We start from the raw sequence: 26130 nt of genomic DNA, 5'->3' as shown, positions 1-26130 counted from the left end.
TGGTAGGTAGTACATCCTCCTGTGTGTTAGCAGCTTTTATAAACACTTCAAAGAACAGCATTCATGAAACTTAAGTGAAAAAGAAAAGTTGCTTCGAGTCCTTTAAAATTTTTTCTATGCATTCACAAGCATATGTGTTTATCCTTTTTAAATATGAACTATACAAAAGTATATGCAAATGTCCAGTTTAAAGAAAAAAAAAAAAACATGCATTTACCCAATACCAATGCTTCCTTTCTGAGCTTAAGAAATAGAATGGTCCTAGTAACTGAAGAACCTCTGAGCCCCTCAGTAATTGTATTTTCTTCTTTGCCCCTAAAAAGTAAACACTACCGTAACTTTTGTGTTAATAATTTCTTTGTTTTTATTGCCTTATTGCACACACAGATACACATATGCATACCATATATACACACCATTGACGCTTGAACAACAGGTTAGGGATGCCTATTCTCCAGTAACCCAAGAATCAAAAGTTACTACATGAAGTAAAAAATCCATGTATAACCTACCACTCCCACAAAGGAACTAAGTGCTTACTGATAAACAGTTGATTAACAAATATTTTGTAAGTTATATACTGTATTTTTACAATAAAGTAAACTAGAGAAAAGAATGAGGAAATAAGAGAAAATATGCTTAATATTCATTAGGTGGAAATGGATCATCATTATAAAGGTCTTCATCCTTGTCTTCACATTGATTAGGCTGAGGAGGGGATTGGTCCTGCAATCTCATTGGTAGCAGAAGAGAAAGTGGAAGAGGTAGAAGGAAAGGCATGAAAGATAGGTACACCTACAACCTTAAGGAAACATTGTAATTGGACTTTTGATTTTTCATTTCTCTAAAAATATCTGTATATGGTACTCATCCTTTTTCAATCATTTGCTGTAGTTTTTAGTGCCTGTATCAGAAGGGTCTGTGCTATAAAAAGAAGTCAAAAGCAATCGTGAATATTCGGAATCCTTCTGTCAGATATCTAATGTTAATTTGTGTTCTGGCACTGTTGGTTCTGCATTGGCTTATCATCTGGCATTGGTTCAGAAACACATCTTCATCAAGTCGTGTTCTGTTAATTCCTATGGTATGGTGTCTGTTAGCTCTTGAATTTCTCCAATACCTATATCTTGAAACCCTCTGCCCCCCACCTTTCTGCCATATCCATAACCTCTTTCATGATTTCCTTGATTGGTTCTGTTGTAAATCCTATGAAGTTTTCCAGAACATCTGGACATAGTTTTCTGCAGCAGGAATTTATTGTTTTGGGCTTGATGGCTTTCATGGCTTTTTTTTTTTTTTTTTCTTTCTAACAACAATGGTATCTGCAGTGGTGTAATTCTTACAGACTTTCGTGATGTTCTCTCCATCTGGATTGTCTTTCACAGCATTGGCAATTCTTTCCATAGAGTACCATGTGCATGGAGCTTTTTTTTTTTTTTTTTTTTTTTTTTTGAGATGGAGTTTCGCTCTTGTTACCCAGATCGCAATGGCGCGATCTCTGCTCACCGCAACCTCCGCCTCCTGGGTTCAGGCAATTCTCCTGCCTCAGCCTCCTGAGTAGCTGGGATTACAGGCACGCGCCACCATGCCCAGCTAATTTTTTGTAGTTTTTAGTAGAGACGGGGTTTCCCCATGTTGACCAAGGTGGTCTCGATCTCTTGACCTCGTGATCCACCCGCCTCGGCCTCCCAAAGTGCTGGGATTACAGGCGCGAGCCACCGCGCCCGGCTGTGCATGGAGCTTTAAAGGTCCTTATGACCTCCTAATTGAGAGGCCAAATTAGAGATAATGTGTTTGGGGGCAAGTAGACCACTTGAACACCTTTAGTGTTGAGCCTACAGACTTCTGGTTGGCTAGGGGGTTGTCAAATATCAAAAAAACGTAAAAGACAGTCTCTTACTGGCAAGGTACTTCCTGAATTCAGGGAAAAAGCGTTAATGGAAACAATCCAGAGAAAGGGTTAAAGTTGTCCAGTCTTTCTTGTACAACCAAAAGACTTGCAACTGGTGTTTATCTTCCCTTCAAGCCTCAGGGGTTAGCAGCTTTATTGATAAGGGCAGTCCTGATCATAAATCTGATTGTATGTACATAAGTCAGTAGAGTTGGCTTTATTTCTTGCTGCCTTAAATCCTGGTGCTCACCCTTACAAATAAGTGTACTTTTTTCAAGAATAGGACAGTTTTGTCTGTAGTTAAAAATTTATTCATGCAGACATTCCTCCTCTTCAGTGATTTTCTTAGTGTATGGGAGCTCATCTGCTGCCTCTTGCAGCAGAAGCTGCTTCTCCTATCTTGACACTTTTTAAGCCTGTCTTCTTTAAAATCATCAAACCATCCTTTGCTGGCATTAAATTCTCTAGCTTTAGGCCTTCACCTTCCCTTGACTTTAAGTTGTCATATAATGACCACTGTCTGGAATCATATTAGACCATATAACTATGCCTTTCTTACAACAATTCTGCACCCACATAAAAACTACATTTTCAAAATGAGATAAAAACGTATTTCACAAAAAAGTACAATATTTCTGTACTTGCTGGCATAGCTGCAGCAACTGCTTCACACATTTTCTTTTCTCTCTCTCTTTTTTTTTTTTTTTTTTTTTTTTTTTTTTTACAGTAGTTCTTGTGCTAGATTCATTTATCTTGGAATGGCTGGCAATCCAGCTGCACACCTCAATTTACAGTATATTATCAAGCGATTCAACTTTTTCTCGTAATGTCATGACTTCTCTGTTTCTTTGGATCACTTCCAGTACCACTGGTGGCATTTTGTATGGACTCCGTGGTGTTATGGTTTTGCACTAAACATGAAAAACATGAGAACCATGAAAGATCACTTTTTACAGCACTATGCAATTTACTGGAGAGATGAACTGCTCACACAGAGATAGCATCACATGGCATTTTAAGTGGATACTCACAAGACCTCACTGCAATAGCAACAGGAGGTGGCTATGAAATTATGAAGTGATACAGTATTAACTACAGTTAATTTTATGCATGTGTGGTTTAATATCGCATGTTTGCATTTGTTTACATTTCTCTTGACTGGGAATGGGACCATGTCTGTAAGTGTATAAGTTTTGAAAAATTTTAACTTTTTATAATAGATTTGTTTGTGTGAATTTTATGGTAGTAAATGATAAAAATAGACTAGTATCTACATATTTTTATATATTCTTGACACCTTTTTCTTAATTCGGTCAATATTTTTAGGCTACATTGTTGTCTGAGTTTTTTCAAATTGTGGTGTGTTCAAGGGTCAATTGTAGTTGGTCAGTTCCTGTCCTAGACTGTCATTTTCATTTATGTATGGTATCTGTCTGGTTCACTACAGAATCCCTAGTGTTTGGCTTGTATTAGGGCCTCAATAAATTATTGAATGAATGAATCAGTGAATGTTCAGAATGGCATATTGGAAAAAAAATTGAACTTGAAGGTAAAAGATTAGAAACTAAATGTATCTTTCAGAAAACTTAAATTTTCTTTTCTTATCAGGTGACCATGACCAAAATCATGTATTTCTTATTCTCTAATTTCCTAGTCTGTGAAATGGCAGTATTGACTGCTTTGTGTGCCTGGCTATTTGGGATTAAGTACCAATAAATAAATTTGAAAAACCACAAAAATCAAAACATCACATCCCTTTCTACATGAGTTCACAGTTTACGTCTGGAACAGACACATGAGCATGAGATAAAATGATAAGTACTACTGCATGTGAAAACACTTAGACTTATGAAGTGCTTCTGTAAGATACATTTTTAAAATGGTTAAAGTCAGTTGAAGATTTGTTAAAATTATCAAGATACTGCAATGTGTGAAAAGTTTCATAAAAATTATCTTTTTCTTGGTCTTGTTTCCATTTTGGTAATGGTGTAAGTAAAAATGGAGAGCGGCAGATGCACTAATTATCTCAGATGTTTTCCTTCCTCTCAACTTCCCAGTTGTCAAACAAAAAGCTGGACAGCATACAAAACTATTGGACTTAGAATCTTACAATATTCTGACCTTGTGTGGTTTGCCAGCCTATGACCGATCATCACATATGACCACTGTTTTGCTTTCTAGCCAGTGACTTTGTGAACAAAGCATAGCAGTACAGATATCCTCAAATACCCTCACTCACGTACCTTGAAAAAGTCACTTGGGTAGTAAACCCTATTAGTTCTTGCGCCACTAACACAAGAGCAATTGAGACCCTAAACTGTGTTTGCCTTAGCAACAGAATCCAGTAGTAAAAACTCAGCCAAAAGACCAGCAGTAAGAAAAGTAGTCAAGGTCAGGGCCAAACTATCTGCTGGAGTGAAACATTGAAAGCTTCCAATGAGGCTTTAATTAGACTGAAAAAACAGCTCGCTGTTAAACTGTTTTGTGTTTCCCATGCATAATTTACTCCCATGCATTTTTAATTCTCTCAGTGATCAAACGTCTTCTGGAAAAGTGCTAACTTCCTGGAGAGGTAGCACAAACACTGTTACGTTTTGTTAATTTTTCATTTCATTTATTTAATAAACAGTTTGACTGTTACAATCTGCAAGAAATAACATTAATCTAAGGCATCTCCTATTTTGGTTCTAAAACCATGACTCTTGTGCTGACTTCCATTTAGTCTTCTGAGACTGGGAGAACAATGCCAGATTGATTCATTTTGTCTTTAATTGTTGTAAAGACCATTGAGGGGTGAGGAGAATGTTGTTTGAATTTGACATTTTGAACTGGGAAACAGCTTGGAAACGTAGGCACAATTCCAGGTAAATAAGCTAAGTATACTTATGTGTGTATGTATATGTAAGTCTAATTGCTTAAAGGTATACCTCTAAGATTCCAAATTGATTGATGCTAGAAGGCAGCTGTTTGAGGACCAGAGGCATGGCTTATGTACAAAGTGATATGGAAAAAAATATAATTGGATCATAGAAAGACAGTGTTATTTAATCAGGATTTGAAATCTGGCAGCTCTCCTAGGAGAATAAAATACTATTGGATTGCATTTATTTGTGGACATCTTTTATCTTGCCTCTACATTGCCCTTAGGCACTGTAACTCCTGGAACAGAAGGCGTAATAATAGTTACTTGGTAGATACCTACTTGTTCACTGTCCATTCATTCATGCACGTAGACAGGTGATGTTTGGGAAGTATCACAGCTGCAGTCTGGCAGAAAGAACCTGACAGTGATTCCCTCTTCTTTCCTAGAATGAGGGAGTATGGAGCTTTTCATTTCATTTTAGAGACAAATTGTCTGCACAGGAAGGAAACACATGGGTAGCTGTGTCTTTGTTCATTTGGCTAACCAGGCCAGAACTGTGGGTCCATCTCTGCATATGCCACTTAGTGTTTCTCTACTCCTAACCACAGATTTGCACTTGAACCTTTGCCAGCTGTTTCCCAAGTGCATGCCATTGGATGTGAGGGAGACCTGAAATGAGTGCAGATAGATCCGCTTAAAATCATCACAACTTTTTCAAACAAAACGCATAAAGCATGAAGCGCTTAGTGGCAGATCAGAAGTTTTATCTTTATGTATTCAAAGGTCAAAACATTTGTAACACGTGCTGCTGTCAGAGTAAATGCTGTATGATAGGAACAAAACTTAAGAAGCCTGTGACAAACTTGAATATTGAGACTTTTGTTATCGTTTTAATCTAAAAAATTAAATTTTTTGCTGACAAGTTAGTATAACCAGTCCTAGAAAATAGTGGTTGGAATGAGAATGATCTCATTGATTCAGAAATTGCCGAGAGGTCTACAAAACCAGTATGCCTCCTGTTTTAATAGAGGACATAATTAGAGAACGTTCTTAGTTGTCTAGCTTTCTTGCCCTGGGATTTGTGCCTAGTTGTTTGAGGATTTGTAGGACTCAGATTTCCCTAACAATCAACAATCCTTTTTATTTTCTTTCTATTTTCACTTTTAGTTACCATCCATCTATAATCATTTATATAATTTTAAGTGATCTTGAGAACAACCTTGTAATATAAATCAGGCATTAGTCTTGAAGTTTACCTGGTTAGTCATTTGGTAACCTTTTTTTATCTGACCATTAGTGACTTAAACAACTCTGAGAAGAACAGTTGACAATAAAGTGGGAAAAAAAAAAGCATAGGCCTATACTAACAAAATTAATTCTAAGATACTACATTCTCTTACTAGGAAACAGTGTGAAAGTTTAAATATCATTCATCAAAGTTTTTTTTTAAAGTTATACACTTTTTTCCCCCACTTCTAGAGTATCTAAGGAAAAAAGTAAAAGAACTCTCTTTGGCATCTCTGGACAGTTGAATAGACAAGGAAGAACTGTAGTCTTTTTTTTTTTTTTTCAGCTAAATTACCCTAAGAACACTCTGCTCCAACATAGGAATGCCATGGAACAAGAGATGGTAACACAAGATACACCAGGAGACTCGAGGTTTTGTGTGTTTGAAACTTATATTCTACTATAATGACTAAATTGTAGAGAAGCAAAACTAATGTGTGTGTGTTTTTTTAAGATTTACCCAATGTTTTTTTGGTTCTGTCTTCTAGGAGCGAACAAACTCCTTTTGTTTTTTGTTTGTTTGTTGTTCTTAAATGTTCACCCTCAAATTTTATAAAACATTATAAAATGAGAAAAATTTAAAGTTATACTATATTCAAACTTTTAATGTTTTTATTATATGTATTTGCTCAAAATAGAAATGCCAAAAACATATAAAGATACAAAGTGGTATGCAGTTTATGCCCTACATAACTTAATTTAAATTGGTAGGACTATTTTTATCTTTCAACTTTTAATTTTCTTATAAAAATCAAGTAAATACAACAATTATTATTAGCTGAATAGCAGATGAGATCTCAGTATTTAAAAGAACAGATTTCTTCTTATAAACTTGCTTTTGATTTTAATTCAAGAATAATTATGCTGGGTTCTTACGTATGACTGGAGGAAAAAGCATGCGGTTGTGTGTTTTGGCATGTGTTCTTCTAGATTTTTCAGTGATGCTCATGATAACCAACAAGGAAAACTTAGATTGTAAAGCCTTCTTCTATACCAGATTCTAATCATTGCTCTGAGAAAAATTTCAACACCTATTTGTTACTTTTGCTTGAAGATTTTATGTGTATACATGTTGATGACTTTTAGTGGTAAATAGGGATATGAAATTCAGAAGAATAAACTTTTGGAACACAATCAAATAATACCTGCACAATCTGTGTTTCTTTCCAGCCCTATTACTGTTGCTTGAAAAAAGATTTGGGTAAGTAATTGCAAATTGATTAAAAGTATAACTTTTTTAATAACAGACTTTTTTCCCCCATCATTCATGTTTATAGCTCTCTCCTGAGAGAAAAATTCAAATGATAAAACATGGTTTTTAAATATATCACTACTATAAAGGATAAGAATGGGTGGGCATGAGTACATATCCCACCCCCAACACTTGTAGAAAAGTCTAGATTTTAGTATCAAACAGAGATGTGGGTGTTGTGCAATCAACAAAGCACTGTTGTGCAATAATTAAAGAATTTTTAAACTGAAGATTAAATTGGAATGTTGTTATAAACATAAAGGAAATGGCCAACATTTTTCTTTGTATCAAAAGAAAACTTATTTCTAAAAATAAGCACCCTCTTAGTGATGACCCTTTAAAATAGTTTTAAGTGATTACATCCACAGATGAGCTTTTGGCTCTGCAGCACTTTGCTATAAGTGGCTTGCTCTTTGATCCTGTAGCCTTTAATCAGGTGTGTATCTGAAGAAAGCACTGACTGGCATGGCGGTGTCACCAGCCAGACTTGAAGTCCCTCTGGAAGTGAACCTGGCATCAGTGAAACATGCTGCTGGGTCCTGAAAAGTCTCCTTTGGCAGATGAATTTAAGGAAATGAGGCATAATTTCCCACTTCTAAATTTTATTTTATCAAATTGAAACAAACATGGATCTTTCTAAAGTTACCAAATATAAAACATCTCTTGGTGAAAAGATAGAAGAAAGAAAAAGGAATGTGTTTTTGTCATCTTTTGTTTTTCACTTAACTTTCCCAGAAATCAGAATTAAGTGAAAGGAAAGATTGAGAATGTTACCTAGTCTAAGTGGTTGTTACTGACCTTTAGCATTCAATTCCTTTGTAATGAGACATTGATTTAGTGTAACCTAAATGTCCCAGTTTTCTTTATTTAGATTGTTATGAATATTGTCTTTTTTTAAACCCCAAAAGAAGCATTTTAGATATCATCTTAAGAAGTACAAACACCAAAGAATTATTTCTCTACTCTTTTTACTCAGCTTCCCCCTCGACTCAATCCCTGTTTCTTATCGCTACGGATTCTGTCCTCTATGAAGACGCCAGGCCTTGCTCTTCTCTTCCCTGTCCTTTTGCACCCCCTATCTAAACAGTCATAAGCACTGTCTTGGGTTTTTTCTGCCCAGCAATAACTTGGTGATTAAGGACTAGGCTGGAATCCTTCTTTGCCACTTATACATTGGCTTTGGAGAAGTTACTTAACCTTCTTAAAGAATGTTTCCAGTACCTACACTGTAGGGCTGTGGGATTAAAAAAAAATCACATAAAGCATTAACACAGTGCCTGCCTTCCTCCTCTGCCTTTCAGAGTGAATGCTGGATACAGGGTAAACACTCAATAAAGTGTTAGTTTTTATTGTTGTTATAAAGCTACTGCCTTGTCTGTACTAATCAAGCCCTCGTCATTTCTCCCCTAGAATATTCAAGTTAATGAATTGTGTCACATGCCCCATTTATCAGTGTCCTTCACAGTAAAGTTCTGGATCCACTGACTTGAATTAGTAAAAGAACAGTTTGTATATCAACTCATGCATTTAGCATTGGGAAATGAAATATTGCAAAAAAAGACTGTATTATCATTTTACTTGCAGATCTAGTTGCTATCGTCTACTATATTTAGGTGCAGTCATCATAAATAGATTTATTTTGAAATAGATTTGTAAATAACTTTGAGAATGTATATAAATGATTTTACTTAAGATTATCAAGACTTTACCATGTGTCAGGCACTGTGACTTAAGTGCTTTCCATACATTATCCTATTTAATTCTCAATAACCTATGAGATAGTTACTATTATTCCTATCCAGTTTATTGAGAAGGAAGCAAACACTGAGTGAGCTCAAGGTCATAAAGCTGGTAAACAGTACAAAAGGATTTGAACCCAGAGAGTCTCATTCCAGAGCCTATGCCCTTTAATACTAATCTATATTGTCCCCACACATTCAGGAATAAAATAATTTAGTAAAGTTTATCCCTAAACTAGAATTTTCTGGATGCTGGAAGAACAGTTCTTAGAGATTCACTTTTCAGAATGAGTAAGACCTAGTATTTGATAGCACAACAGAGTGACTATACTCAATAATAACTTGAGCGTATATTTTAAAATAACTAAAAGTATAATTGGATTGTTCATAACAGAAAGGATAAATGTTTGAGGGGACAGATACCCCATTCTCCATGATGTGATTATTACACATTGTATGCCTGTAACAAAACATCTCATCTATCCCATAAATTTACATACCTACTATGTACCCACAAAAACTAAAAATTATTTAAATTCACCTTTTAATATGAAAAAAAACCATACCCAACTCTTTTCTGATAAATAGTACCGAGTCTGAGAATTAATGTTATCACTGGCTTTTCTTCTTTTGTTGGATGATCAATAAGGTTTTCTCATTCACTGATTCTCTGAAGAAAGGGAGTGTGTCTGAAGGATGGCATCTGAGTTGAGGAGGCTCAAAATCATGACCTATAAGAAACATTTGAAAAATCTGGGGATATTTAGCCTTGAGAAGACCTTAGGGGAACTAAAAACTTTTCAAATAGTTGAAGCATTTAGATATGAAGGAAGGATTAAATATGCTCTATGTGGCCCAAGAGGACAGAATTAGAACCATTTGTTAGAAGCAATTGATGAGAACTTTCTAACAGTTAGGGCTATAACACCATTGAAACTCCTGTTCTGAAAAATCATGGCAAGACCTTTACTAATCAGGGTTTAAACTATTTCTATTCATCTCCCAGCTCAGGGATTCCACATTTTCAGGGAAAGGAAAGGTAGCTAGCTCATTTTTTGTGAGGAAAAAATGATCTGCCCGCCTTGGCCTCCCAAAGTGCTGGGATTATAGGCATGAGCCACCGCGCCCAGCCACTTTTTTTTCTTTTGAGACAGAGTCTCAGTGTCACCCAGACTGGAGTGTAGTAGCATGATCTCAGCTCACTGCAACCTCCACCTCCCACATTCAAGCGATTCTCCTGCCTCAGCCACCTGAGTAGCTGGGATTACAGGCGTGCACCACCACACCTGGCTAATTTTTGTATTTTTAGTAGAAACAGGGTTTCGCCATGTTGGCCAGGCTGGTCTCAAACTCCTGACCTTAAGTGACCCACTCACTTTGTTTGTGGTAGTTCTTAAAAATTTACTTTTTATTTGAGGTAAAACATACACATGGTAAAGTATGCAAACCTAAAATGTATACAAATAACACCACAAAATTGTATACATTTACACACACATATAGACACAAACACACACTTGTGTAACAGCTACCCAAATCAAGATATAGATAATTTACCACAGGGGTCCCCAATCCCTGCCCAGGACCACTACCAGTTGGTGGCCTGTTAGGAACTGGACTGCGCAGCAAAAGGTGAGCGGAGGGTGAGGGAGCATTACCACCTGAGCTCTCTCTGCCTCCTGTCAGATCAGCGGCAGTATTAGATTCTCATAGGAGTGCGAACCCTATTGTGAATTGTGCATGTGAGGGATCTAGGTTGTACGCTCCTTATGAGAATCTAATATTTGATCATCTGAGGTAGAACAGTTTCATCCTGAAACCATACCATCTCCACCCCCATCTGTGAAACCAGTCCTTGGTACCAAAAAGTCCCTGGTACCGCTAATTTACAACATCCTAGGCAAATCTCTCCAGAAGTAGTCACTATTTTGATTTGATTATCTATTTGATAATGTACTTGATTTGATTAAAAATTATTTGACTAATAATTTTTATAATACTACCTTTTATTTTTCTCTTGTGAGTAGTTTTAGAGAACACTTGTTTTTTTTGGTCACTGTGTTAGTTTGCTAGGGCTGCCATAACAAAATGCCACGGATTGGGTGGCTTAAGCAACAGCAATTTGTTTTCTCACAATTGAACAACATTAAGATGTCCATAGATTTGGTTTTTACTCTCCTTGGCTTGCAGATGGCCTCCTTCATGCTGTGTCCTCACATGGCTTTTTTGCCTGTGCACACAAATGCTTGGTGTCCCCTCATAGAACAAATTTCTTCTTCTTATAGGGACACCAGGCAAATTGGAATACAGCCCACCCTAACAGACTTATTTTCACTTAATCTTCTCTCTAAAGGCCCTATCTTCAAATACAGTTACATTCTGAGGCACTGAGGTTTCGGGCTTTAACATAGGAATTTTGGAGGGACACAATTTAGCCCTTAACAGCCACCCAACAATTTTGACCCCCTTTCCTGTATTTTGGGGAGTTTCCCACTTCAGGAGTGCAGGCCTTGAGAAGGTAGAATCCAGAAATTGACATTTCAAGCATATGCCAGGACCCTGCAAATTCCTATGCTTGTTCTGCACAACTTCAAAGATGGCATGCACATAAACCACAATGACAAGGATTCCTTGCAGGGTTTTGCTGTGTTCAGCTTGTCCAGCATATGACATAGACCCATTGTTTTTCACAATTTTTAAACTACTGTCACAAAGCAGATATTGCAGCTGGGCTCACTGGGCAGTGGACATGGTCACTCAAATCTCTACTTCTAGAAGTTGCACAGTCCTGCTCCTACCAGTATTGACATGGATTTCTGCCTTGTGACAGTAGTTTCAAATGGATTGGTAGATGTAAATGTTATCTCACTGTGATTTTAATTTGCATCCCTTGATTTGTCAATAGATTGAACATCCTTTGTTATACGGTTCATGCTTCTGTGAATTTCATTTTTTTCCATTGTCTTATTAGGCTGTCTTTTGAAAAATGAATTGCAATATTCTTTTTAATATAATTTCAACTTTTAAGTTTAGGGACACATGTGCAGGTTTGTTACATAGGTATATTATGCGACATTTAGGTTTGGGATTTGAGTGATCCCATCACTCAGGTAGGGAGCATAATTCCCAGTAGGTAGCTTTTCAGCCTTTCCCCTCTTTTCTCTCTCTCCTCTAGGAGTTCCCAGTGTCTATTGTTCCCATCTTTATGTCCATATGTACCCAGTGTTTAGCTCTCACTTATAAGTAAAAACATGCAGCATTTGGTTTTCTGTTCCTGTTTTGATTTGCTTAGGGCAATGGCTTACATCTGCATCCATGTTGCTGCAAACGATACAATTTTATTCCTTATTATGATGGCATAGTATTACATGGTGTATATATACCACATTTTCTTTATCAAATTCACTGTTAATAGGCACCTGGGTTGATTCCAGGTCTTCACTATTGTGAATAGTGCTGCAATGAATGTACAAGTTTATGCATCTTTCTGGTAGAACAATTTATTTTCCTTTGGGCATATACCCAGTGATAGGATTGCTGGATCAAATGGTAGTTCCATAATATTCTTTATACATTACTGATTCTTCATTGTTTATATATTTTGCCAATGTCTATCTTTCACTTTCTTTATGGGGACTTTTCATAAATACAAGTTCTTAATTTTAGCAGTCATATTTATTAAACTGTTCCTTTGATATGTACTTTCTGTGTTTTATCTAAGAAATCTTTTCCAACATGAGGCCATAAAAATATTCTATCTTGATTTCTAAAAGTTTTATAGTTTGCCTTTCACATGTGGCTGTGAAATCTACCTGGAATTGACTTTGCATATAAAGTGAGGTATGGGTGCTTTGCAACCCTATCTCTGTCATATAGCAAATGATCATAGAAAGATCTCTGTTTATAGGTTCTTTTGACACATCTTATCTCACTCATTATTTTGTTTTGGTCATTCCCAGTCTACTTTATTTCTGTTACGGAGTTTCTTTATTTCCAACATTTTCTTTAGATTCTTAGTGTTTGGCTTACACTATGCATCTGTCCTTGCAAGTTGTCCACTTTTAAAAAAATTAGAGCCCTAAGCATATTAATCATTGTTATTTTAAATTCCCAGTCTGTTAATCACAAAATCTTTACTCTATCTGTGTCTATCTCCGATGCTTGTTTCTTCTGTTCAGATTGCTTTTTGTTCCCTTGTCTGTTAGCATGACTTGTAATATTTTTTTTTATTGCATTTTAGGTTTTGGGGTACATGTGAAGAACATGCAAGATTGTTGCATTTTTTGTTGAAAGCTGTACATGAGAAATCTCAGAATAGGAAGTGAGGTAGATAGGCCTTTAGTCTGAGGTTTTATGGTTATCTGGCTAGAAGTTGGATTGTGTCTACTGTTTGCTATAGTTGTACATGTCAGAGGCTTCAATATTTTACAATGATTTTGTTTTATCTTTCTTGTTATCTTTGAATTTCCCTAAAAACTCTTTCTTAAATAAAGACTAAGTCTTGCAATTCTTTTGGCAGTAATTCAGTGTTGTCATACAGGAGTCCTATTGATATGATGATCAGCACAGAGATAGTGGAAACATTATATAATCCTATGAAGTCTCAGTTTTTTAGTGGGCCTTTGCCCTTAGGCTGTGACTTTCACAAATGCTCTTCAACCTTTCTCCCCATTATGTGTGATAGGAAGACCAGAAGGAAGGGTCTGGAATTGAGTAATTTTTTTTTTTTTTTTTTGAAACAGAGTCTTGTTCTGTCCAGGCACCAGGCTAGAGTGCAGTGATGCGATCTCGGCTTACAGCAATCTTGGCTTACTGCAACCTCTGCCTCCTGGGTTCAAGCAATTCTCCTGCCTCAGCCTCCTGAGTAACTGGGATTACAGGCATGCGCCACCACGCCCAGCTGATTTTTTGTATTTTTAGTAGAGACGGGGTTTCACCATGTTGACCAGGATGGTCTCGATCTCTTGACCTTGTGATCCACCCGCCTCGGCTTCCCAAAGTACTGGGATTACAGGCGTGAGCCACTGCGCCCGGCCTCTCCAGTTTTTTTAGGATGGTGGTTTGTCCTATGGCTTCAATTCTTTGAGGGATCTAAGAAAAGTCATTGATTTTCAGTTTGTTCAGCTCTTCTCTTGTGAAGATAACTGAGATGACCTCCAACATCTTTAATGTCAGGGAAGCAACTGCAAGTCTCAACTTTGCCTTTGACCTTTTGTTTGAATTTTTCATTTTATCATTTATTTTTGCTTTAAATTTTAAGTGCTTTTTCATATTTTTATCATTTTTAATAACATATTCTGTTTAATAATTGCAATAGCTTTTCTTATCCTTTTCCCTCTGAGAAACGTGTGTGTGTATCTTTTTTCTATTTAGTGCTTTCTTCCTTGAATTCTCCTTTTTATTAAATTAATGTCTTAACATTTATTTTGTTTACCTAATATATTTTAAACCGTCTGTTAACTTTAAACTAGTTTGTAGTTTTTTATTTGCTCCTCTTACCTGAAGAATTAGTCTCTTATTTTTATCTCATCTGAAAATCTGTTTTTGGAAAAGTTGAGAAAGTTTCAGTACAATTTCTACATAGGTTGTTTTTTTTAAATCTTTTTTTAATTTTTTTTGTTTTGGTTTTGGTTTACACAGGTTTTTATATAGTCGAATGACTACTATGTAATTTTTTTTATGCTTCTGGTTTTACAATGTAACAAAACGGTTTTCCTTGTAAAAACTTCTCATAATTATAGTAAATGACATTGATGTAGTATAATTTACTATAATTTTTCTATAGTTAGACATTGGGTTCTTCCTTTCATTTTAATTGTTTCAAGAAATTCAATGAATTTCTCTGGATTTTGATTTAGAATAGATTCTCAGAGGTTGAATTAATGAAAAACATTTATAAGGCTTTTGATACATAATTCCACTTTTTATTAAATTTAGTCTTCTGCCATTAGTGACTGAAACTGAATTTAAACAAATATGCTGGAGTTTACGCATCCCAAAGTATCGTCCTCTTTGAAGTGTCCTTTCGTACAGATAATTGTTTATATAACATGCTCCACTGAAACTCTCCTTTATGACCTGCCTTCAAAGCCTAATACATAACCTTTCACAATTTTCATTGGTGGTAATTTTAACTTTTTAGAATAGATTTGATTTTCAGAAATAGAAGTCTTTTGAATTCATGTCTTATTACTTAAAAGTTAGAATAAACTGGATAAATTGCCTTTAACGAAAGTCTTAGTACCTATCTACCTGGATGAGGCAGGATTTTGACCCACATCTGTCTCACTTCCAAGCCCATGTGCTTAACCACTAGGCTTATAGTCAGCAGACAAATATTTATGTAGTACCCATTATATTCTAAGCACTGTGGTAGGTACCAAGCATAGCGTAAGGGCCAAAACAGACATGCTTTTGGTTCTTATACTTCTAAAAGACTAGCTTATAAGAAACTTTCTTCTTTCAGTTATACTCTTTTAAGAATATAAGTAATATAACTTAAAAAAATTCATCTTGTTAGTTGATAGTATTTATATACATTATCTCGTGGTGTTATTTTCTTAAAAGCATAAGGCATTACTTATTTTTGTCTCTCAATTGCTATGCATTTAGTATTGCTTAGCTAGTACTTGTTCTAATGAATGTTTGATTTTATACTGATAGCTTTGATTCAAATTCATTTTAAACAGAGCGGCATTATAAGTTGCCATCTAAGCTGGAATATCTAATTGCCCTAACTTTAGGTGGTGTGTTAGAGAAGGTGTTTTGACAGGGCAGTATACAGTTACTTTGAGGATACTTAAATGGTAATAAGAGGATAGAAAAATTAATCTGATTTTAGAGGACCTCAGGTAAATTTCTATCTATCTGTGTAAAAAATCTTGATTAAAAAAAAAGTGGAGGTTTAAAAAATATTTCTTAGGACTTCTTTTATTCTGCCATTTTTATTTTATTACATCAGAATTGGATACTTATAGCTATGCCTTAAAATACAGATCAATCTTTTTTTGAATCCTGTATAGTAGTAGTATTGCTTTAAACATTATGGAAGCAGAAATTGGTCCTGGACTTACAGAAATAACTTAGTCATAAGTTTGGAACCTCAAGAAAGAAGATGGGCATTGGGCATTTTCTAACTCATTTCTCTTGGCATTTATCATACATACTAGGGTAAATAAACAATTTAATGTTAATAGCTTAGATGCTTGAATCTTTTTTTTGAGTCCTATTTTATTTTTCTCAAGTCAATGTGAGTGTATGAGTCAATCACCAATTTTAAAGGACATCTAGAAAACATTTGATATTACCTCCTGAAATTTCCATAATTTGATTCAATTAATTAGTTATTATTATTTATTAGACTTTAAGTTCTGGGATACATGTGCAGAACGTGCAGGTTTGTTACATAGGTATACATGTGCCATAGTGGTTTGCTGCACCGATCAACCCGTAATCTACATTAGGTATTTTTTCCTAATTCTATCCCTCCCCTAGCCCCACCACCCTCCAACAGGCCCCAGTGTGTGATGTATTCCTCTCTGTGTCCATGTGTTCATTGTTCAACTTCCACTTATGAGTGAGAACATGCAGTGTTTGGTTTTCTGTTCCTATGTTAGTTTGCTGAGAATGATGATTGCCAGCTTCATCCATGTCCCTACAAAGGACATGAACTCATCCATTTTTATGGCTGCATAGTATTCCGTTGTGTCTATGTGCCACATTTTCTTTATCCAGTCTATCATTGATGGGCATTTGGGTTGGTTCCAAGTTTTTGCTATTATCAACAGTGCTGCAATAAACATACATGTACATGTGTCTTTATAGTAGAATAATTTATAATCCTTTGGGTATATACCCAGTAATGGGATTGGTGGGTCAAATGGTATTTCTGGTTCTAGATCCTTGAGGAATCACCATACTGTCTTCCAAAATGGCTGAACTAATTTACACTCCCACCAACAGTGTAACAGCGTTCCTATTTCTCCACATTTTCTCTAATATCAGTTGGTTCCTGACTTTTTAATGATTGCCATTGTAACTGGCATGAGATGGTATCTCCTTGTGGTTTCGATTTGCATTTCTCTAATGACCAGTGATGATGAGCTTTTTTTCGTGTGTTTGTTGGCTGCATAAATGTCTTCTTTTGAGAAGTGCCTGTTCATATCCTTTGCCCACTTTTTGATGGGGTTCTTTGTTTTTTGCTTGTAAATTTGTTTATGTTCTTTGTAGATTTTGGATATTAGCCCTTTCTCAGATGGATAGATTGCAAAAATTTCTCCTATTCTGTAGGTTGCCTGTTCACTCTGATGATAGTTTCTTTTGCTATACAGAAGCATTTTATTTTAATTATGTCCCATTTGTCAATTTTGGCTTTGGTGGCCATTCCTTTGGTGTTTTAGTCATGAAGTCTTTGCCCATGCCCATGTCCTGAATGGTATTGCCTAGGTTTTCTTCTAGGGTTTTTATGGTTTTAGGTGTTACATTTAAGTCTTTAATCCTTCTGGAGTTAATTTTTGTATAAGGTGTAAGGAAGGGGCCTAATTTCAGTTTTGTGCATATGGCTAGCCAGTTTTCTCCACACCATTTATTAAATAGGGAATCCTTTCCCCATTGCTTGTTTTTGTCAGGTTTGCAAAGATCAGATGATTGTAGATGGGTGGCGTGATTTCTGAGGCCTTTGTTCTGTTCCATTGGTTTATATATCTGTTTTGTTACCGGTCCCATGCTGTTTTTGTTAATGTAGCCTTGTAGTATAGTTTGAAGTCAGGTAGTGTGATGCTTCCAGCTTTATTCTTCTTGCTTAGGACTTTAAATTCCATATGAAATTTAAAGTCGTTTTTTCTAATTCTATGAAGAAAGTCAATGGTAGCTTGATGGGGGATAGCACTGAATCTATAAATTACTTTGGGCATTATGGCCATTTTTATGATATTGATTCTTCCTATTCATTAGCATGGAATGTTCTCCATTTGTTTGTGTCTTTTCTTATTTCCTTGAGCAGTGGTTTGTAGTTCTCCTTGAAGAGGTCCTTCACATCCCTTGTAAGTTGTATTCCTAGGTATTTTATTCTCCTTGTAACAATTGTGAATAGGAGTTCACTCATGAGTTGGCTCCCTGTTTGTCTATTATTGGTGTATAGGAATGATTGTGATTTTTGCACATTGATTTTGTATCCTGAGACTCTGCTGAAATTGCTTATCAGCTTTGGGAGATTTGAGGTTGAGACAATGGGGTTTTCTAAATAATCAATCAAGTCATCTGCAAACAGAGACAATTTGACTTCCTTTCTTCCTATTTGAATATCCTTTTTTTCTTTCTCTTGCCTGATTGCCCTGACAAGAACTTCCAATACTATTTAGGAGTGGTGAGAGAGGACATCCTTATCTTGTGCTGGTTTTCAAAGGGAATGCTTCCAGCTTTTGCCCTTCAGTATGATATTGGTTGTGGGTTTTTCATAAATAGCCCTTATTATTTTGAGATATGTTCCATCAGTATCTACTTTATTGAGAGTTTTTAGCATGAAGGGCTGTTGAATTTTATCAAAGACCTTTTCTGCATCTATTGAGATAATCATGTGGTTTTTGTCATTGATTCTGTTTATGTGATGGATTACATTTATTGATTTGCGTATGTTGAACCAGCCCTGCATCACAGGGATGAAGCCAACTTGACCATGGTGCATAAACTTTTGATGTGCTGCTGGTTTTGACTTGCTATATTTATTGAGGATTTTTACATCTATGTTCATCTGGGATATTGGCCCTGAAATTTTCTTTTTTTGTTGTATCTCTGCCAGGTTTTGGTGTCAGAATGATGGTGCCTCATCAAATGAGTCAGGTAGGAGTCCCTCTTTTTCTATTGTTTGGAATAGTTTCAGAAGGAACGATACCAGCTCCTCTTTGTGCCTCTGGTAGAATTCTGCTCTGAATCCTTCTGGTCCTGGGCTTTTTTTTGGCTGATAAGCTGTTAATTATTGTCTCAATTTTAGAACTTGTTGTTGGTGTATTCAGGGAATCAGCTTCTTCCTGGTTTATGTGTCTAGGAATTTATCCATTTCTTCTAGGTTTTCTAGTTTATTTGTGTAGAGGTGTTTATAGTATTCTCTGATGATAGTTTGTATTTCTGTGGGATCAGTGGTGATATCCCCTTTATCTTTTTTTTTATTGTGTCTATTTGATTTTTCTCTCTTTTCTTCTTTATTAGTCTGGCTAGCAGTCTATCTATTTTGTTGATCTTTTCAAAAAATCAGCTCCTGGATTTATTGATTTTTTTGAAGGGTTTTTTGTGTCTCCATCTCCTTCAGTTGTGCTCTGATCAATTAGTTATTTCTTGTCAAATACCAAAGCCAGACAAAAACATTACAAGAGGACACAACAGACCAGTGTCTCTCATGAAGCTTATCTCAAAAATCCTCAACAGTATATTAACAAATCCAGCAACATACAGAAGGATAATATATGACCAACTAGGGTTTATTTCAGGAGTGTATGGCCATTTCAACATGCAATATTCAATCAATATAATTCACAGAGTGAAAAATGAAAACCATATAATCTTCTTGGTAGTTATACGAAGAGCACTTGGAACATTCAACACCAATTCATTATAAAATTTCACAACAAACTAGGAATAGCAGGAAACTTCCTTAACTTGATAAATGGCAAATACTAATACTACAGCTAACATAATAATGGCAAACAACTGAATGCTTTTCCTCTAAGGTTGAGAAGAAGTAACAATATCTGCTGACGTAACCCTTATTCAAGATTTTTGTGGATGTCTTTGTCAATACAAGAAGACAGGAAAAAGAAATAAAATGTGTACAGGCTAGAAAGGAATAAACCTAACTGTACTTATTTAAATGAGTTTATCAAGTTGTAAGATACTAGGTCAATATATAAAAATCCATTTTACTTCTATATACTATCAATGAAGGATTAGAAATTTAAAAAACTTAAATGTATCATTTACAATAACACTGAAAACAAAACAAAATACAATAACACTGAAAACCAAACCAAAAAAATGCTTAGGTATAAGTCTAGCAAAATATATGCAGCATCTATATGCTGAAAACTATGAATTATTTGTGAAAGAATTCAAAGAAGGCCTAAATATATATCCTGTGTTTATGGATTTAAAAATTGAATATTAAGATGTCAATGCTTTCCAAATTGATTTATAAATTCAATGCAATTCTAATCTATATTCTATCATAACATTTTGCAGATCTTGACAAACTAATTTTAAAATGTATATGGAAAGGCAAAGGATCTAGAATAGACAAACAATTTTTAAGAAGAATAATGTTGCACTTTGGGAGGCTGAGGTGGGCAGATCACGAGATCCAGAGATAGAGACCATCCTGGCCAACATGATGAAACCCCATCTCTACTAAAAATACAAAAATAGGCTGGGTATGGTGGTGCATGCCCATAGTCCCAACCACTCAGGGGGCTGAGGCAGCAGAATCACTTGAATCGGGGAGGTGGAGTGAGCCATGATTGTGACACTGCACTCCAGCCTGGTGACAGAGCAAGAAAAAGAGAAGAAGAGTATTGCAGGACCAACACTACCTGATTTCAAAGCTTTCTTTAAAGCTGCAATGCTCAAGACTGTGGTATTTATGAAAGAACATGTAAATAGATCAATAGAACTGAAGAGAGTCTAAATATAGACCCATACATATACGGTAAAATGATTTTTGCCAAAGATGTTAAGGCAAAAAAATAATTTTTGTTTTAGCTGGATGAGGTCTGAAAAATAATCTTTTCAGCAAGTCCATTCTAACACTCAGCCATGTATATGCCAAAATAATTCACCTTGACCTATATCCAATGCTTGATATCCATTTTACCTTAAATTGTACCATACACATATATGTAAAAGACAAAATTATTAACATTTTGGAAGAAAACATAGGAGAAAATCGTTGTGTCCTAATTTTAAATTTGGGTGAAAATTCCAGACACAATACAAAGAAATAACCATTCATTAAAAAATTGACATTGAGCTTCACCAATATTAAACATTTTTACAGTGTAAATGACACTGTTAAGAAAAGGAAAACACAAGCCATAGAGATGGAGAAATTATTTTGAAAATCTCATATCTGACAAAGACTTTGGATCCAGAATATATATGAACTCTTAAAACTCAAAAACAAGAAAACAATCCGATTTTTAAATGGCCAAAAGATTTGAACAGACAGTTCATCAAAGAAGGTAAACAGATGACAAATAAACACATGAAAATATGTTCAACATAATTGGTCATTAGGGCTATGCAAATTAAAACTGCAATATAGCATCACTACTTATAGATTGAAATGGCTGAAATCAGAGACTGGCCATTCCATGTGCACTGGAAGGGTATGGAGCAAGTGGATGTCTTATACATAGCTATGATAATGCAAACTAGTACCCTGGGAAAACAGTTTAGCAATTACTTATAAAATTAAACATACATTTACACATTACAATCCATCATTCCACTCATAGTCATTTAACTAAGTGACAAAAACACTGACATTTACCTAAAAAACTGTATGTGAATGTTTTATAAATGTTCCTACTCACCAAAAACTGCAAATAATATGAATGTCTCTCACCTGGAGAATGGATAAACAAGCGGTGGTACATCCATGCAATGTACCATATACCAATTTTACTCATCAATAAAACACATCAACATGAATTAATCTCAAATTCATTATGCTGAGATTAAACCAGATTCAAAACATGATATTCCATGCAATTCCATCTATATGATATTCTGGAGAAGTGAAACAATAGGGAATGAGAACTGACCCGTGGTAGCCAGGAGCCCAGAAGTATAACTCGAGGAATTTGGGGTGGGGTTGATGAAACCATTTTTGTGTATTGTTTGTGTTGGTACAGAAACAACTCCATGCTTTTGTCAAAACCCATAGAACCGTTCACCAAAAAGAGTAAATTTTACTGTTTAGAAATTAAAGTAAATAGAAAAAAGTGCATCTATATCTCTAGATTTTTAAACTTGTACCATCCTCTGGTCATTTCTGTGGAGACTTTTTTTTTAATATTAACTTTTAAACTTCACAGATGATTCATAAAGGAGCTTGTCAAGTGGCACCTCGATTCTCTCAGCTTACAAATTACTTTGCAGTAATATAAGCAACAAAACAAAACAAAAACCAGGTATGTACCATTTTGTGGGCTAAGATTTAGCTACATTTGATCGTTCTTACTAAAAGTATAAGATTTTAATTATTATGTTATAAACTATGAAAATAATATTGAATTGTGATTGTAATTGTACTTACCACACAATGGTTCAAAAAATATTGTTCGCTTTCAATAGTTAGAGCAATGAATGTAGTGGCAGAGAGAACAGAGAGAGATCTAATTGATACCTTCTACTCAGGAAATAAGAAGTGAGTCATCTGAAGGACTGATGGGAGAAGAGAATGTCTTGATATTTGCCAATGAGTTTTCTGAACAGGGCTATTAGCCACATTCTATTTTTCTTTCTGTGCTATATCCAGTCACTTACGGTGACACAGAGAACAGGATAATATGGATAAAAAAATTCCCATGGTGCATCCTCTGCTGTCACTTCAACCAGTGATGACTTTTTTTTTCTGAACGTCATTGCAATTTGAAAAATCAAACTTCTTAGCATTCGTTTCCCATCATATCCTGTAATGAGAAGTAATAAAGAAAAGAAATTAGAATTTAACAAGGAAAAGCATCAACATCACAGCGCTGGTGAACCTACAGAGAGGCAGCATGGTATTACAGCAGGGCACAGATGTTAGGATTGGAAATACAGTATTTAGGTTCAAATCCCAGCCTGTCACTTACCAGCTATTTAGATAAATTACTCAATCCCTATGAGCCTCATTTTCTTCACTTTTAAATTGGAAAAATAACACTCATCATAAATTTTGGGTGAGAATTAAGATCACATAATAGATTGAATTCAGTATTTGGGAATACAGAACAAGAAATAGTTGTTAGTATTGGCCGTTATTATTTATAATTATACATTTCTAAAATCGCTACAGAGTAATGGAGTTGACCATATTTAAGTTTCTATCATCCCTTCTATTTTAACATTTACTAACTGTATGACTTTGAGCACATTATATAATTTCTCTGGCCTTAGTTTTCTTGTCTGTAAAATGAGGATAAATGTAGTATTACCTATTTCATAGTATCCTTATAAGGATTAAATAAATTAACACTTCTAAAGCTCTAGATAGACAGTGCCTGGCACATGATAAGTATGCAATAAGTGTTAGCTATTACTGCTACTACTATTATTATTATCGTTATTGTTATTATTCTCAACCAAAGATTAACAAATACTAATTGAACACTATTATAGTGACAGTGTTGGTAAAAGAAAAGATTTGTGAGTTATACTGAATATTAAACTGGAGTATTGAGCCTAAATTTGTAGAACTAAATACTCAAAGTATTTGACTGATTAATCAATGTATGCATTAGCAATTCAGAAAATGGACTGTGAACTAGACATTAGGAATAATCAGAAAGAGCAATAGTCAGTATTTGAGGAGAACTGAATACATGGGGGAAAGAAAAGAGTTTTCTAGGCTGGGACTAATAGAGCAAAGTGCACATGGAGAAAAACGTGTCCACCAGCAGTAAGATAGACACAAGAAATTGCAAAATAGTAAAGTGATACAATGGATTACTATACAGCAGAGAAGATTTACTAATTATGCCTGCATGTCAATGTGAGAAATCTCACAAACAGAATATGGAGTGAAATATACACATCACAGGGGAAAAATGATATTATTCTACTTCTATAAAATTCAAATGCAAAATCAAGCTACGTTGTTAAGGAATAACATGTAAATAATAAAAACTATTAATAATGATTATCACAAAAGTTAGGACAGTAATTACTTCTGGGGAAGAGAAAAGAAGTGAAGAGAAGGGCAGAGAATGAGTTTCTAAGAATATTAACAATGTTCTATCATTTCATTGTGTGTGTGTGTGTGGTGTGTGTGTGTATGTGTGTGTCTGTGACTGTGTGTGAACTTCAGTATTTGCTTTGCAACTGTTATTTTAACAAGTAAAAGTGTGAATGAGGTCCAGGAAGTCAGCAAACCCAACCAGAGGGTACAGTATGTTGTGGAGTAGCAGGCATTGAAACAAATAAGGTGATACTCAATCCATTTCTTTGTTACCGCTGAGCAGCATCCAATTAGTTGCTCCTCCACCCCTACCCCCAGTAAGCTTAAAACTCTCAATTTCCTCAAAATCCAGAGATAAATAATGAAAGTCATCAAACAGAGTCAAGGGATCGCCAAGGAGGGTATTGAATCCTCCAAGAGGAATGCTACCTCTGACACCTAGCTAGCTGGGCAGTGGGTATCTGGCACAGGGCAAGAGTGAGGTGTTGATAGCCGGAGGTTGTCTATCAATATTAAGGGCTTCCTCCTTACAATTGAAGTCCTTATTCCAGTTGACAAATGACACCTCACTGAAAAGGACGGTGGAATTCATTTCGCTGTCGAGGGTATGGCTGAAGTAGGTCTGATCAGTCCTCAGTGGGGAAATGGAAAAGATCGAGTGAGGATAAACCAAAGGAATGTACTTTTACTGTGGAGATCAGAATGAGACGCAGGCCGATATACGTGCAAGTTTATCTCCTGTGTCCGAAAATCTGTCCCAGACATTCCATTGCTCATTGCTGTCTTTCTTTTAAACCTGTTGTCAAGAAAATAAGATGCAAGCTGAGCAGGTGGGAACCAGAAGCAAAAAATTTAATACTGTATTTTAATGCTTTTAGAATCTAGTGAGCCACAGAAAGATTCATTCTGAGCTCTTGTTATCTTTTAATGGCCAACCAGGTAAAAGCTGGATATTTGTAAGTATTTTTGTGTTATTTGGGTTCAGTTAAAGCCAGTCTCTCTCTCTCTAATAATTATTCCGGGAACAAGGTAAATGTCCAAGACTAAATAAAAGTGACATTAGAATACCATAGCAGGTAAGTCTTGCCTTGCTATGAGACTTATTTTGTTGTTGATGATGTAGTCTATAAAGTGCTAGATACTTTACATAACCCCCCAACCACCTTGAAAAATTTAGTTTTTAGATAAGATAGCAGAGGCTTTGCGAGGTTAAATAACTTGACCAAGAACATGTAGTGAAATAAGGAGCTAAACTCAGTTCTGTGTGAACTCAAAGCAAAAACGAGAGGTGATAGCTACTTTCTTAAGAATAGAAAGGAGATGACTTTACACAGAATCTTATCCAAGCTGGTCAGAGAGGTGAAAGGCCAATTCCCAGAGGGATTGCTATATTTAAGGAAAGTCTTTCTTAACTAGTGAAAGACTGGAAGATGATGCTATTTACTGGGAAGAACAAAGTTGCGACAGCTTCCTAAGGGAGAAAAAGCTACAACCCTTGAAAGAACTGGGAGAAAGTGGCATGGATCCCCAAACTGGAAAGACTCAATACAGTATATTTGGATATAGTCATCTGAGATTTTGATTATGGTCCCATTTTTACCACTAAATTGAACTTTGAGCAATCACTTCACCAACTTGGCAAATGTAAACTGCAACATACCACAATGTACTGAAGTTGAAAAAGTGAGATAGGATACCTAGCTTAGATCCATATCAGCCTGGCACATGGAAGGAGCAAAGATATCACACCAAGCTAAATTTAAATGTTTATACATCTTATTTTATTTCTTCTTATAAGATAAAAATGAACATAAAAAGTAGTGCTAACATTTTCTTCCTGCACTTCATTGGATTGTTTTACCACCCCATGGCTTTCAGGGACATGGACTGAATGAAATAAATGATAAGGCTTGGAGAATGGCAGTTCCAACTGGAGGCCTCTACCTTGGCAAAAGATCAGCCAGGTCAAATATACTGAGAAAAGTATTGACTTTAGAAATACTATAAGGCAGGTGGTTAGGAGACAGAGATGTTAGAATTCTGAACTATAGCTCTTCTGCAAAAATGCCCTGTACTTTTGAAATGTAGAAACCTTTGTTTTGGCCAGGCATGGTGGCTGACGCCTATAATCTGGGCACTTTAGAAGGCCGAGGTGGGAGGATCACTTGA

At 35.6% G+C, this 26130-nt stretch overlaps 1 long non-coding RNA gene across 1 annotated transcript; it reads left to right on the top strand.

Annotated features, from left to right (window-relative positions):
• Positions 1–1735: 1735 nt before the first annotated feature.
• LOC116532571 lies at positions 1736–26130 on the top strand. The gene is made up of 3 exons (XR_004260910.1): positions 1736–7242; positions 18829–18869; positions 22115–26130. It is a non-coding gene; the product is annotated as an uncharacterized LOC116532571 (long non-coding RNA).

Source organism: Sapajus apella, unplaced genomic scaffold (genome assembly GCF_009761245.1).
Source record: "Sapajus apella isolate SASKATOON/1434 unplaced genomic scaffold, GSC_monkey_1.0 scaffold3, whole genome shotgun sequence".
In the NCBI taxonomy this organism is placed as follows: Eukaryota; Metazoa; Chordata; class Mammalia; order Primates; family Cebidae; genus Sapajus; species Sapajus apella.
This window is presented reverse-complemented; position numbering and strand designations above follow the sequence as displayed.